General features: G+C 41.2%; 1 long non-coding RNA gene and 1 other non-coding gene across 3 annotated transcripts in view; one reads left to right on the top strand and one right to left on the bottom strand.

Moving 5' to 3' along the window:
* Positions 1-14,330, top strand: part of LOC132519651 (uncharacterized) — a 35,959-nt gene extending 21,629 nt beyond the window's left edge. The window contains exons 3-4 of one of the 2 annotated variants that reach the window (XR_009540228.1): positions 2,021-2,182; positions 12,959-14,330. This is a non-coding gene — a long non-coding RNA (uncharacterized LOC132519651). The remainder of the gene's footprint in view (positions 1-2,020; positions 2,183-12,958) is intronic. The other variant, XR_009540227.1, reaches the window with a different exon arrangement.
* Positions 450-556, bottom strand: LOC132520143 (U6 spliceosomal RNA). The gene has a single exon (XR_009540503.1). It is a non-coding gene; the product is annotated as a U6 spliceosomal RNA (small nuclear RNA).
* Positions 14,331-15,782: the final 1,452 nt, after the last annotated feature.

Raw genomic sequence — 15,782 nt, 5'->3', positions numbered from 1 at the left:
GGCTGCTTCCCACTAGCTATTTATTTTACATTTCATAGTGTGTATATGTCAATGCCAATCTCTCACTTTGCCTTCCCCCTCCCCGTGTCCTCAAGTCCATTCTCTAGTAGCTCTGCGTCTTTATTCCCATCCTGCCCCTAGGTTCTTCATGACCATTTTTTTTTTGCGGTACGCGGGCCTCTCACTGTTGTGGCCTCTCCCGTTGCGGAGCACAGGCTCCGGACGCGCAGGCTCAGCGGCCGTGGCTCACAGGCCCAGCCGCTCCGCGGCATGTGGGATCTTCCCGGACCGGGGCACGAACCCGTGTCCCCTGCATCGGCAGGCGGACTCTCAACCACTGCGCCACCAAGGAAGCCCCATTTTTTTTTTTTTTTTAGATTCCATATATATGTGTTAGCATACGGTATTTGTTTTTCTGTTTCTGACTTACTTCACTCTGTATGACAGACAAATATATGGAACGCTTCACAAATTTGCGTGTCGTCCTTGCGCAGGGGCCATGCTAATCTTCTCTGTATCGTTCCAATTTTAGTATATGTGCTCCCTAAGCGAGCACAATCAACTGGATCTTATTGACACCTGCAGACCACTCTATCCAACAACAGCAGAACATACATTCTTCTTAAGCTCATGCAACAATTCACCACGATAGGCCACAAAACACACCTTAACAAACTTAGAAATCATATAAAGAATGTTCTCACCACAATGGAATTAAACTAGAAATCAGTAGCAGAAATATAGCTGAATCATCCTCCAAATTATTTGGAAATTAAACAACACACTTCTGAATAACCCATGAGTCAAAGAAGAAGTCTCAAAAAAATCTAGAAATATTTTGAATTCTACTTGAAAGACATCTCAAAAGAAAAGACAGGAAAACTTGACAACACAAACAATAAAATGTTTGATTGTCAGAAAACATCACAAAGAAAATGGAAAGAAACAACAATCTGGGAAAAATATTTACAGCAAATATGACAAATGCAACATACATATTTTTTAAAAGAAACAAAAATTTTTCCTATTACATTATCAAATAGGTAAAAAGTGATACTATTCCAGTAGCTATACATTTGAGATTAGTGCACTTTACTGAATGCATGCTAAAATCTGTTTTTAAAAATTCTATGCAAAGTTGATAGTTTAGTAAGAAAGGCACTTTCCAACTTTGTTAGTGATAATTTGTTGCAACTGTCCTAGAAAACAATATGGCTAGTAATCAAGAGCATTAATAATGTTCAAATACTTTAACCTAGGGTTTCCACTTCTAAAATATGACAAAAGTTTACACACAAAGACATGCCTTATATGAATGAAAACCTGGAGCACAGAAATCCACAGTAAACTAGTGCTTTTACAAATATCGTGATAAATCTGCTTGGTGAGATTTCAAGAAGCTATCAAATATTAGTTTACCAAGTTTTTAAATGATAGAACATGTTTTGAGAGTAAACAATATACAAAGTTATAGCTATAGAATAAATATAATTTTATGTTAAAATGAATAGAAAAAGAAAATAAGGAATTATGGCAGAGTAATTATTGCTGCTGTATTGCATCTATATATTAAAGTTATGGGTCATTTTGGTTTTATTTTTTTACTTCTTTATAATTTTTTGGTATATTCCATATTTTCTAAGTGAATCTTCAGTACTTTAATAATCAGTAATAAAACCAGTAAGTAAATAAACAAAAAGTTAACTCCCAGTTTCTGGAATCCTCTGTTTCCTGTTATTCCTCCTGCTAGACTCTTAAGCATCTTCCAAGGTACAGGTCAAAGGTCACCTCCTCTGTGAAGTCTTCCTAGACCCTCAGAGTTAGTCACTCCCTCCTTTGTTTCTGTCAACTCTTTGCCTGCAGCTCTCTCCCTCATGCATCACAGTGACTCATTTATTTGTTGCTCCCACTAGACAGAGGATCAAGGGCCATGTTTTGTCGTCATCTTGTCTCCGTGGTAACCAGGACAGCATCTGGTACAAAATAGACATTTAATTCATCATTATTATGTTATTGACAGGTCACTTCACAATCCCCCTGATTCTCTTGGTTGCGATACATATCCTTTCCCAGCTGATATTCCTAAGAAACCAAAGAACTAGGAAGGCGTGAGGGAAGAGACATTTCTCAGATCCATCGAGGATTGACTTCTGTTTTCCTGCGCATGGCCACATGATCCAAGGTGAGTGTCATTTCTCTCCCTGGGAGAAGAAATTACATCATCTTCTGAAACAGAATGAGTAATTTGTAGTTGATTCCTGCCACAGCTGAACTCTGATCTTTTGTTTTCTATAGTGAATGTGTTAGACTGTTCTAAATAAAATCAGTCAAAAACTTTTAGGTGAAAACATCCTTATGTCTTAGATCTCTTCTGTAGCACCCTTAAGACCGGGTCCTGAGAGTAGCCTTTCTTGATTCAGGTCTGTAAAGCAGATGGGCCTAGATTTTCTCACTCCATGAATAGCTAGTAAGAAACTTTCCCACATGTTTTATGCTAGTGAGATGGTTACAAAATGCATTTGCCAGGTGGCAAAATGAGTCCCAAACTTTGATGATACTCAAGGCTGCTTTTCCTGCTGAAAATGAAAACCAGGTAAAAAAAAATGAGATAAAGGTGTACACATTACTGAATGACACGAGATGAAAGTAAATGATCTTGAATCCAAAAAGGTGAGCTCTTATTCTATGCATATGTCCAACCCAATGACAGTGGGTTCTTTTTTCCTTGTGTGAAGTTTAATATTCTGGGTCAACTTAGCTAGGTTACAGTATCCAGATACTTGGTCAAACGTTATTCTAGATGTTTCTGTGAAGGTATTTTTTTAGTGAGATTAACATTTGAATGTTTATGTGATATACAAACACACACACACACACACACACACACACACACACACACACACACAATGGAATACTACTCAGCCATAAAGAGAATGAAATTTTGCCATTTGCAGCAACATGGATAGACTTGGAGGGCATTATGCTAAGTGAAATAAGTCAGAAAGAGAAAGACAAATACTATATGATATCACTTATATGTGGAACCAAAAAAATAAAACAGACTAGTGAACATAACAAAAAAGAAGCAGACTCACAGATTTAGAGAACAAACTAGTGGTTACCAGTGGGGAGAGGCAGTACAGGGGTAAGGGATTAAGAGGTACAAACTATTAGGTATAAAATAAGCTACAAGGATATATTGTACAAAACAGGGAATATAGCAAACATTTTATAATGACTATAAATGAAATGTAACCTTTAAAAAATATGAATCACTATATTGTACACCTGTAACATATAATATCGTATATCAATGATACTTCAGTTAAAAAATTAAAGTATTAAAAAAACTTAAATCTTTAACTTAAGCAGATTACCCTCCATAGTGTAGGTGGATCTTATCAAATCATATAAAGGCCTTAATAGAAAAAGACTGACTTCCCCAAGCAAGAAGGAATTCTGCCTGCAGCCGGCTTTTGGACTCAAACTGCAATTCCTCCCCGAGTCTCCAGCCTGCCAGCCTACCCTGCAGATTTTGGACTTGCTAAGCCTCCAAATCATGTGAGCTTATTTCTTAAAATAAATCTCTCTCTATATATATACACATCCTGTAGCTTCTGTTTCTCTGGATAACCCTGACTAATACACCCTGCTACAGCTGAATTGTTAGATCAAGTGATACCCCTGTGGCATTCTACTACCGGGAAATAAATTTAATAAAGTTGTGTAAAACCATTTCAAGCTGTGGAGGAAAGGAGAGTACAATCCTTAGTTATTAACAAGGACATCTACCTCTTCAGGAATATTAACTATCTTACTGTTAGCCTTCTTTTTAAAGATAAACCCACTTTAACAGTGTACTAGATCTGTGATTTTCCTTGGATCTTCAAGCATGATGATACGGGAAATGTTGAATATCCCCAGTCTTGCTTCAATTCATTGGTAACGGAGAGTAGCCAGATACGGGAACATCTACTTCTTGATCAGCCATCATCTCTACCGTGGTGACTTTAAGTGTTAGGGAATGATTCCGAATTCGTTTCATTGGTTGTTGTCACAAATAACCATAAACTGAAACAGAAATACTTTCTTCCAGAGAAATCCAAAACAAGCTTCAAGGTGTCAGCAGGTCCATGCTCCCTCCAGAGGCTGTAGGGAACAATTCATTCCTTGCCTCTTCCAGCTTCTGATGGCTGCCAGCATTCCTTGACGTGTGGCTGCATCCCTCCAAATCTCTGCCTTCCCAGCCACATTAGTTGTCATTTCTCTTTCATCACCTTTAATCTGGAATAGTTTTGAAGTCCTCCCTTGACTCTCATGACCTTGAGAATTTTGGAGATCGGAGGCCAATCATTTTTTATAATATTCCTCAGTTTGGGTTTGTCTGATGCCTCCTCATGAGTAGATTCTGGTTATGTTTCTTTGGCAGGGATATCGCAGAAGTGGTCCTGTGTGGCTCACTGCAGCCTGTTAGGGCACACATTTTATAATACTTTGTTCCATTACTGGTGATACTAACCATGATCACTTGGTTAGGGTGGTGGTTGCCAGGCTTCTCCAATGTAAGTTTACTACGTCTTTCTTAATAATTGAGTATTTTGAGGGGTGGTACTTTGAGGTTATGTAAATGCCCTGTTCCTCATCAAACTTTCAATTTCCCCATTTATCTATCTAGATATTTATATAATGAATTCCTTTGTTGTTTCCTGGGTTTTAATTCATTACTCTCATTATTTATGTTGATGCTCTGACTCAGATATAGCCAGTAGCAGCCTCTTCAAACTGGATTCTGTTTCCTTTTGACATCATTTTTCTTTTTTTTTGAGCACTTCCTTAGTTATGGCAGAATAGGATATTCCAGGCTCATTTCTTACTTTCCCTGTCTCAGCTTTGGAATCAGCTCTTTTCCCAAGGAGTCCTGATTCCTTTAGTTTAGAATAGTATTTAGAAGCCAAGACCTGGTGCTGGGTGTGGTCATTTCCATTGGGAAGTTGCTACTCCCAAGCCCTTTCAAGAACTAGGCAATTTATATATATACACATGTTTACAATTATATTTATCTACATATATTGAAAACCGTGTGTTCACATTAATATCTCCAATTCCAGTCCAACTAAACAGGGTCTATTCTAATCTTCCCCCTTTCCATATTTGGAACTCCCTTCTCTGATAGTGAGAAACTTGACTCCCACAATCCATAATATAGTTACTGATTTGACCAAGCCTCCTGGTCTTGCTCAGGCTCTGACACCCTGCTTTTTTTTTTTTTTGCGGTACGCAGGCCTCTCACTGTTGTGGCCTCTCCCCTTGCGGAGCAAAGGCTCTGGACGCGCAGGCTCAGTAGTTGTGGCTCGCGGGCCCAGCCGCTCCGTGGCATGTGGGATCTTCCGGGCTGGGGCACGAACCCGTGTCCCCTGCATCGGCAGGCGGACTCTCAACCTGTGCCACCAGGGAAGCCCTGACACCCTGCTTTGTGTCATGACAGCTCCTCTTCACACCTTTGCCAAACGCCTACCTTCCTCTGCCCCTTATAATGGCTTTCGGACTGAATTGTTTAGAAAAGAAAGGGAAGGGAAATGAAAGAGTAAGAGAAAAATAATATTCAGCCAATTTTTGTTAAATGTGCACTATGGGCAAAGGATTATGCTAGGTGCTCTCTGGGATACAAATAATAATAATAATAAAATGCATCAGAGCTTATAGATTTAGCAGTCAGCTGGGCAAGATTATACTGCGATAGCAAACGGCTCCTACATCTCAGGGGCTTAATACCACAAAGGTCTATTTCTCACTCACATTTTGTGTCCTTCGTGTCTCTGCTCTATCTCGTCTTTATTCCAGGACCAGGCTAAAGGAACAAACCGTTCCTGAGATGTGCTAATCTGGGGATGGTCTTGCAGTGGAGGAAATAACAGGATGGTTGGAACCACATGATAAATCCTAAAGCTTCTGACTGGAAGTTGCCTCTGTCATTTCTGCTCACATTTCACTAACCAATGCAAGTTATAAGACCAAACTTGACATCATTGGGGCAAAGAGTTACAATCTTTCTGCAGAGAGAGGAAGCGAATATTTGAAAAAAGTCATGCAATAAACCACGTAGATCTGTGGACCTGTACAGTTAACTACCAGGCACAATATAATAGAGGAAAATGCATACTCCATTTAATCCCACTTTACACTAAGATGGATAGGAAATATATAGCAAACTGAAGGGTATGGCCCTTATGCTATCAAGACATTTTGTGGTCTTGAAGAAAAAAAGATTTCAGGTAAAAGTGAGAAATAGATAAAAATGGCAATAAGGACACTTGCCTGGGTAGGATAAGCAGAGGAAATAAGGAAAGCAGTACGTTCTTTAAGACCTGGAGAAGGAACATAAAATAGTATGTAACATTCCTGAGGAGGTCGATGTTCAAGTTAATAATTTAGGTTTGCACCCTCCTCTCACCAACAGCCCTAAAGGGTTTTGTAGAGCCTTATCAGATTCATTTCCCAGCAGTGGAATCCCAGAGGGGTGTTTCTTGGACTAACAATTTATTTGTAACAGGGGAAGAAAAAACCCACTATCGCTGGACTGGATATATAGATAGAATAAAAAACGATATTTCAGATTTTCCCCAATTTAATGATTGAAAAATGGTATCTCAGTGTAGATTTAATTCAGATTTCACTTATTCTGAGTGAGGATGAGCATCTCTTATGTTTTTACGCCTCCATTTCCATCTCAGTGGGCTGTTTTTATTCATCTGCTACACCTATTTTTCTGTTGGGTTTTGAGTCTTTTTCTAATTGATTTCTAAGAAAGGTTGAGAAGGATTTTGTTGGTCTGGGCTGTGATGAGGAATTCTGCCAGAACTGTGCCAGGTGCTAGGGATGGATGGGACACAGCAAACGGAAAGACACCTGTTTCGAGTACTTGGGAAATAGCAACCAGTTCAAGGGTGGGACTTAGGGCTCATGGAGGCCCTGGAAGGAGCACAGTCCCATCCAGGGTAAAGAGAATTTCTTAGTGTCAGGCTTTCTAGGAGCAGACGCTGAGATGGAGGTTCTTTTTCAAGCGATTAATTTCCAGAGTCCTCTCAGGAGAAGATGAGTGAGAGAACCAGGACAGGTCAAAGGAGGAAAACTAAGCTGGAATGTGGTCTCCGTGGGAGACTAGCTTCAGCTGGGCCCCATGGGAAGCTCCAGAGCATGAACTGCCTCCCAGAGCCGGCTGTCCCTCCCTTGAGAGAAGCAACTTGCTCTTTGTACTCCATTTCGGTAAGTCCTTGGTGGAAAAATGTAATGTGGTACCATGAGATCCACAGTAATATATATATTTGGCAAAACCAAAACATTACACATTATTGGAAATCAAGTACCACCTGGTTGCCCTGAAAGAGTAATTTATGAATGCATGTAAAAGCAAACTCAGATTTCATATCCACCTGGTAGGCGGTTTTGGCTGATACGTTTTATGAGCGGCACAAGAAGTATATACTGTTAACTTTGTTTAAGATTTCACTTTGAAGGATACATTCTAACAAATATAGCTCTATATACATGAGCCCTGCTTCTGGCTCCATTGTGCACTGGCAGAAAAATACACATGTTCATTTCCATATCTAAGTTGAAACTATTACCACGGTTTGTACAAATCTTACTACCCGACCTTCATTACAAGATGTGGAGGTGAAATAAATTCAGAATTTAGTTTTTTTTTTTTAAAGTGGGGAGGACACGGCTTCCAGGTCAAGACCGGTTGGGTTTGTTGGAGAGCAGGCCTCCGGAGAAGAGGGCAGCTGTGAGTCATTGGCAACCTCTAGTCACAGCAGCTGAGGGGTGGGTGCGCCGGCCCCTAAAGGGCATCTGGGCGGGGCACCGGACAGCTTCCGTTACATGTAGTAGGGTCTGGAGTCCCCCCCGCCCCGCCAAATCCTGCAGTATCTGCCGATGTACAAGTCCAACTGTGTACTTGAATGTCCCCTAAAAATGTTCCCAAATAGCAAGTGAAATGGCTTTCAACAAAAGCTAATGGATACAGCCCAGAAACATAATTGGGAAACTCATGAATCAGAGACTTGTAGTTCCATTGTCCAGGATAATCATTTGTTATCTCAAGCAAGATACTCTGCTGGGACCCAAGTGTTAGTTGATGAACGTTTTGATTATTGAGTCCCAGGTGCAAAACGCTGGAAGCTTGACTCTGCAAATGTATCACGTGGTTACAGGTGGTAATGGCTCCTATGATGATGGCAGAGTTTAGCCCAAGCAAATATTTATAATTGACAATGAATGTGTGAACAGGCCGCTAATGAATGGATGTGCTGATTACTTTCCCCTGTCACAATCATTAGCTCTTGCTGGGTTTAACTGTCAATCTGACGCTATAGATTAGAAATGACAGAATGCTGGCAAAGATCCACTGTGGGGAAGAATATTAAGAAAATTTGTATATTGTATAAGTTTTGATACTTTTATTTCCAAATATGAATTATTTATGTGTGTTAGCAGGGGGTTATGGCTTAATTATAGATCTAAATGAAAAGCATTTAGATTTATAAGTATGTCTGGATTTCTGAAGTCTTTCATTTTAGAACAGGAAGCCAAGCTGAGAAAATGGTGACATTTTCTTGGCTTCAGGTGGATATCTTGAACTAAACAGTGGACTTTGAGGTGAGATGTATTCATAAGACAAACGTTTTGTTCTTTCCTGTTACAAATGTTAGTATTCAGTTTTTGGTTATAACGTTTGATGTGCCTTTGTGTATACTTGCATATGTTTGTTGGGTTGTTGATAACATTGTTCTCTGTATTCATGGTGTGGTGTTATCATCCATGACGGTGACCACTCTTTCCAGCAGAGTTTGTGCTGGTGGCTTTAGGTTGTGATGATTTTTGTGTCTGAACATAGCAGCTGCTGAGTCTGTCTTGCCTTCAGTGTCATGTGTTAGCTCTTAGTGACAGGACCCTGAATGCCCAGGCATGGGGTATGCCATCTGGGCAGGAGTATCCCTCGCAGCTATGACATGACACACAGACCCCGAGCTTAGCCTATGCCTTGTGGGTGCCTTGGTGGGCCTTTTGTCCTCCAGTGACCCTCCTGACCTGCTTATTCGGTGGGTTGTCTCTTTGTACATCAGTGAGTCACAAAGTGGCCAGTGAATGTCAGGGGCAGATGTGGTGACACAGTGTGCATAGGGCTGCTTAAAAAGAGTGACACTCTCCATGAATCCACCCTGTCCCCATTTGGGCCGCCTTCATTTCGGCAGCAGGACTTGCCTTTAAGGCATGTTAAAAGCTCGCTTATCAAGAGTGAGAAGAGGGCAGAGGGAACCAGCAGCTGTGTTCACTGATGGGGTAAAGTGGGCTTTTGATCAAGATTTTCCTAGAATAGCTATACAGGGATGTGTGTACCTTCCTGTTTTTAATGTCAGACATAGCAGTACAGCTTTGCTTTAAAATAAAGGGCACTGCCACCTCCTTCAGTCACCCTGTGTGTTCCTCCAGGGACTTAGAACAGCAGCAGCAGGTGACAATTCACATCGTGGCAGCTCAGTGCTTATTTACCGAGAACTTACTATGTGCCAGGCACTGTGCTAAGAAAAATACATACTCTATCTTATCCAATCCTTCCAACCATTCATTGCTGTACTAAAGGTAATAGGGGTAAGTGCCTTTAGTATCCTTATTTTGCAGTCAAGAAAGCAGAAGCTTGTAGGAATTTAAATGTTTGCTGAGGTCACACAGCAAGAGAGGAGCTGGAATTCCACCTCAGCCTTCCTCACATCAAAACCCATGGTCTTTTTTTTTAATAGATATGAAGCTTTTTTAAAAACTTTTTATTTTATTATTTATTTTTGGCTGCGTTGGGTCTTCGTTGCTGCATGCAGGCTTTCTCTAGTTGCGGCGAGCGGGGCCTACTCTGTTACGGTGTGCAGGCTTCAGTAGTTGTGGCACGTGGGCTCAGTAGTTGTGGCTCATGGGCTCTAGAGCGCAGGCTCAGTAGTTGTGGTGCACGGGCTTAGCTGCTTCTCGGCATGTGGGATCGCCCCAGACCAGGGATCGAACCCATGTCCCCTACACTGGTAGGCGGATTCTTAACCACTGTACCACCAGGGAAGCCCCAAGACCCATAGTCTTAACCATTAGGATAACTGCCTCCAGGGCCAATGTCTGCATGGCTGGTAACAGCCTGCCTCTTTGTCCCAGAGGTACAGGACCTGGTGATCTGCCCTGATAGAGGAGCACCTAAGAATATGGCTTTTGGGCTTCCCTGGTGGCGCAGTGGTTGAGAGTCCACCTGCTGACGCAGGGGACACGGGTTCGTGCCCCGGTCCGGGAAGATCCCACATGCTGCGGAGTGGCTGGGCCCATGAGCCATGGCCGCTGAGCCTGCATGTCTGGAGCCTGTGCTCTGCAACGGGAGAGGCCACAACAGTGAGAGGCCCGCGTACCGCAAAAAAAAAAAAAAAAAAAGAATATGGCTTTTTACAATTTTTAATCATAGGACTTGGACTGACATATTTATTCAGGTGAGTTTCTCTGATTACTTCAACCAAACAGAGGTGTTCTGGACCTGTTGCAATCATCTTTGCTTTGTAAATTCAGACTGATGCCAGATCCTGTCCCTTTCCCTTTCCCAGCTCCTGGAATCAGCTTCTCAGTCCTGCTACAGGGTGCTAGACAAGGCTCAGGTCAGGCCATGTCCTCAGACTTCTTGTCCCCGTGCCTTCCCACAGGAGCCAAAATCCTTCCGGAGTTATTCTCTCTGTCATGCCAACATGCAGCTCCACTGTGGGACTTGCTGGTTATTCTCCACTGAGTGGAAATCAGGGCCATAGTTTTTCACTTTCTTTCTCCAGGTCACAGAGAGCACGTTGTTGCTTTTCTTATCTCCTTTGTCCTGCCCAGGCCCACTTCTCACCACTTCTACCATTACTACCCTATTCTAAGTTGTCTCTTGATTACAGCAATGGCCTTTAATTGGTCTTTCTGCTTCTACTCTTATTTCCCCTGTATGAGTCATCAATTGCTGTGTAACAAATTATCCCAAAACATAATGGCAAAACCAATGATCATACATTGTTACACCATTTCTGTGAATCGGAATTGCCACTGAGCTGGGTGCCTCTGGCTCAAAGTCTCTCGTGAAGTTGCAGCCCACCTGTGGGTCAGGGCTGCCATTACGGCAACATAAGACTGGGGCAGAAGGATCTAATTCCAAGATCACTCACATGTCTGTCACAGGCTTCAGCTCCTCATGGGCTTTGGACTGTGGGCCTCTGTTCCTTGTCACCTCGTGTGGACCCCTCCATAAGGTGGCTCATTAGTATGGCAGCTGGCTTCCTCCAGGATGAGTGATCTAAGAGATGGAGAGGGAGAGAGGAAGCAAGAGAGAATGCTCAAGATGGAAGCCACAGTCTTTTTGTAGCCTAGTCTCAGAAGTGTCATGCCATTACTTCTGTCATTCTATTCATTACACATGAGTCCATGATAGCAGACTGTCCTCAAGGGGAGGCATTATAGAAGGGCAGGAACACTGAAGGTGGGGGTCATTGGGGGCCATCTAAGAGTCTGCCTACATCCCCTGTGGTCTATTCTCCACCCAACAGCCAGTGATAGCATTTTTTAAACTGTTTATTTTGAGATAATGATAGATTCCAAAAATGTCTTTATTGTGTGTGTCATAACAGATCAATTTTAATTTTAGCAGCTGAAGCTATACAAAGGTACACTTATAAACTTCATGGGAGTGTTGTACACATTCAATAAAGTGACAACTGTACAATATCAGTATCTCAAAATCAGGAACATACTTTTGAATTGTTTAAACACAATCTACAGAATTAAAAACAAAATCAGAATCCACCCACAGTTATACTAATTGTCAATTAAAAGTTTTACCACTTACTACTTGATATAACAATCAATATCTAGTAGGGAATATCAGAAATGATTTCAGATTCTCATCCTGTTGTACTCTGTTGGGAAGATTTCTTGAATAGCTATGGGATTGGCCAAAGGCGGGTACAACCAGGACCAGAACAGCAAGTAAGGTTCTACCACAGTTTCTGTCATTTTCACTTTTTTTCTTTGTCAGTTAAAAGTGAACAGTGAGAATTAAATACTTATCTTTACACATACACAAGGTATGCTGTGAAAGCATATTTGCTTACAAACATATAAAAATGTTTATATGTGAACTAGTTTAAGAAAATAATGTATAAAAGTAAAAACATTAATCATCTCTGACCCTGGAAAGATCAATTCCATATTTTATGTTATAAGCAAAAACAGTTTTAGTTTTTTGAATCCCTTATCCAGAAATACTTGAAATGGAAGACAGACAGAAATTATTTATTTTTACTCTCAACATGGCTGTGAAAAGAGTTAAATTAAAAAACCAAGAACATTGAAATGCCTAAGTCCAGAATGAGTCCAAATATTTGGTCACATAGAATATTTTTTTACAACTTATTAAAATTTTATTCAAATGTACTTTTGTTTATATTAAAGAAAAATAGCCTTGGTCTAGTGGATATTATAAGTAAATGAAGGAGAGGGAGGTCCACTTCTAGAATTACACGTGGGTACATACAGTGGTTCTTTGTTACCCAGTGATAATTATTTCACCTGTGCTGTTCAGAAAAAGTAACCACCAAGGTGAACTCTGTTGTTTCAAAGGAAGATTTCTCTGGTCACATAGAATATCATCTTTAAGAGTAGGATTAACAGAAAAGGCTTTACACGCAGTTTTTAGTCTATAAATACAATAGGCATTTTGGTATTTTGGCCACCAAAGATGTCGTTTTAAAATGTAAATCAGATCATGGAGCTCACCTGCTCAAAATTTGTCAATGGCTTCCCAGTGTCCAAAGTCCTTATGACCCACGAGGCCCTTCAAGGATCTCCGCAATTTTTCTGACCCCTTTTTCTTCTACTCTCCCCTTTGCTTCCTTCCTTTCTTGTACAGGCCTCCACTATTCCTGTGAAACCCACTTCCATCTCAGGTCCTTGGCCTTGCTGTTCCCTCTGTACTGGACCCTTCTCCTGGGGGAGCCACAGACTTCATGCAGTTCTCTTCGGAAGTGGCCACTCCTCAGACTCCATCCCTTGCCACCCTAATGAAAACATACCCCTTGTTGGTTTCCACTTCCTTATTCAGTTGTTTTTTTCTTTGTCGTGTCATACATCAATTACCTGACTTGTGTATTTTTTGTATCCTCCAGTAGAATATCAAACTCCTAGAGGGCAGGTCTTAGTTTTGTATTTGCCTGTGTCCTCCGTGCCTAGGACAATTCCTTGCCATAAATAGGGGACAAATATAATAGGTCCCACTGTATTGAATCATGTGGAAGCAATAAACAAAGTCTGTATCCACCAGAAGCCAAAGGAGAGATAAAATGATTTTCATGATGTCCTTATCCTGTGCCCACATGCCATCTTCTACCCTTGGAGTAACAGTTCAGTCACTCCAGCTCACCAAGATCAACAAGGAGATTTTATCATCAAGAAGTCAGAATTCAGGTGCTGTCCTCACAGTGCAATGAAAACCCACTAAGAGCCCAAATGGCAACTTTATGGGAACACTGCTTTCAGCCTCCTTCATTTTGGAACAAGAAACAGTGCCCCTTCTCTTGGGAGCTCCTTAGTGAGCTGTGACTCCCTTCATGGCTGAGAGAGAGGGGGCTGGAGGACACAGGCTGATTAGGATGTCAGCTGGGGCAAAGGGAATCAAAGGTCCTTCTTGTAAGCGTTTTTTGTAAGCACCATAACATCAGTTCAAGCCTCCTACACGGTGACGGGGGAAAAGCCCAAGGCTGAATGGTTTATTTTGTTGTCTTTACTTCAATAATAAAATATCAAGTATATTTTAGTGGAGAGTTTCTGATATACCTTTTAGTATGTCAGGCTTTTATCCTGGACTCTATCCTAACTTGTGAGAAGATGCTTGAGGCTAGTGCCAAGGGCTGGTGAAGGGAGAGACTATGTGATTTTTATCATTGTCTGGTGAGAAAAAAAAAAAATTGGTTCTCTTGTGTCAAAACAGAGCGTTTGCTTTGTACGCACTGCAGCTGAGAAATGGAAAGGAATGGAAAGAGGAGGTACCATCGCTATACAGGAATTTTCTTCCTTTAAAATATTAGAATCTCTTATATAACACATGGGCTATTTTTTTCTGAATAGCACCTGAATGTGAGAAGTGTCTCTGTGGAGTAAATAGAGTAATCTCTGTGCAATAAATTGTGTGTCAGCATCTTCGTTTTCTGGGTGGCATGATGGACTTTCAAAGGTCTTTTCTTTTTTTAAATTTCTCTTCTCAAAGCCATACACATTAGAAAACAGTTGCTCCATAGTATCTAGAAATCAATTAAAATAGAAAATACTAATTTGTCTAAGTTTCTATTTTCTCACCTTTAAAATGGGGTTCAGGCTTCCCTGGTGGCACTGTGGTTAAGAATCCGCCTGCTAATGCAGGTGACACAGGTTCAAGCCCTGGTCCAGGAAGATCCCACGTGCCGCAGAGCAACTAAAGCCCGTGCGCCACAACTACTGAGCCTGTGCTCTAGAGCCCGCGAGCCACAACTACTGAAGCCTGCACGCCTAGAGCCCGTGCTCCACAACAAGAGAAGCCACCACAATGAGAAGCCCGTGCACCGCAACTTAGAGTAGCCCCCGCTCGCCGCAACTAGAGAAAGCCCGTGAGCAGCAACGAAGACCGAACGCAGCCAAAAATTAAATTTATTTATTTATTTATTTTAAAAATGGGGTTGGATGCCTGAAACTGACATAATATTGTGAATCAACTATAGTTCAGTTTTTTTAAATGAGGTTGATAGTCCCACTGTATAAGATTATCAGGAAGATTAAACAATATAACCACAGCTCTAAACTCAAGAATTTTACAAATAGCAGTCCTTCCATAAATTGTTCTCATCATTGTTATATTATTGTTATAAGGAGAAGGAAGACAACTAAAGAGTTTAAGTCATAGGCTTAAACAACAATTTAAGGAAGAAGTAATTCCAACAGCAGGAATGGCCAAAGAGAAAGCAAGCTGGTGGTGATTTTGTTTCAGTTTGTACAACTTTCAGGTTTAACCCAGTAAAGTATCATTGCCCTCTTCTATTATGCAGTAGTTAAATATGAAAGGCAATTAATTGGTGTGCTTTTTAGCTTTTTACTTAAAATATACTTAAAAAAATAAGTTTTACTTAAAAAAATAGGTTTTGTATTAACATGGTTCAAAATTCAAATGACACAAAGGGTGTATAGCAATAATTCTCCTGTCCTCCCCAGTCTCACCCACCTCATGCCTGTTTGGAGGCCACAAGTGCTACTAATTTCTTAATAGTCTAGTTATATACCAAAACTTGTATATATTTCCCCCTTCACACAAATTGAAGCACAGCACTTGCTGTTCTCATCTTCCTTTTTTCACTTAGCAAATTATATCCACAATAATTCTCTCTCTCTTTTTTTTTTTTTTGGTGGTACGCGGGCCTCTCACTGTTGTGGCCTCTCCAGTTGCGGAGCACAGGCTCCGGACGCGCAGGCTCAGCGGCCATGGCTCATGGGCCCAGCCGCTCTGCGGCACGTGGGATCTTCCCGGACCGGGGCACGAACCCGTGTCCCCTGCATCGGCAGGCGGACTCTCAACCACTGTGCCACCAGGGAAGCCCCCTCATTTTTATGGTTGTAAATAATTCTTTGTATGGATGAACATAATTTATGTCTCCCATTAATGAACATCAGGTTGTTTCAATCTGTTGCTATTATAGACAATGTTGCAGTGA

The sequence above is a fragment of the Lagenorhynchus albirostris genome, chromosome 4 (genome assembly GCF_949774975.1).
Source record: "Lagenorhynchus albirostris chromosome 4, mLagAlb1.1, whole genome shotgun sequence".
Classification (NCBI taxonomy): domain Eukaryota; kingdom Metazoa; phylum Chordata; class Mammalia; order Artiodactyla; family Delphinidae; genus Lagenorhynchus; species Lagenorhynchus albirostris.
Note: the sequence above shows the minus strand (reverse complement) of the source record. Positions and strands in the feature narration are given on the sequence as shown.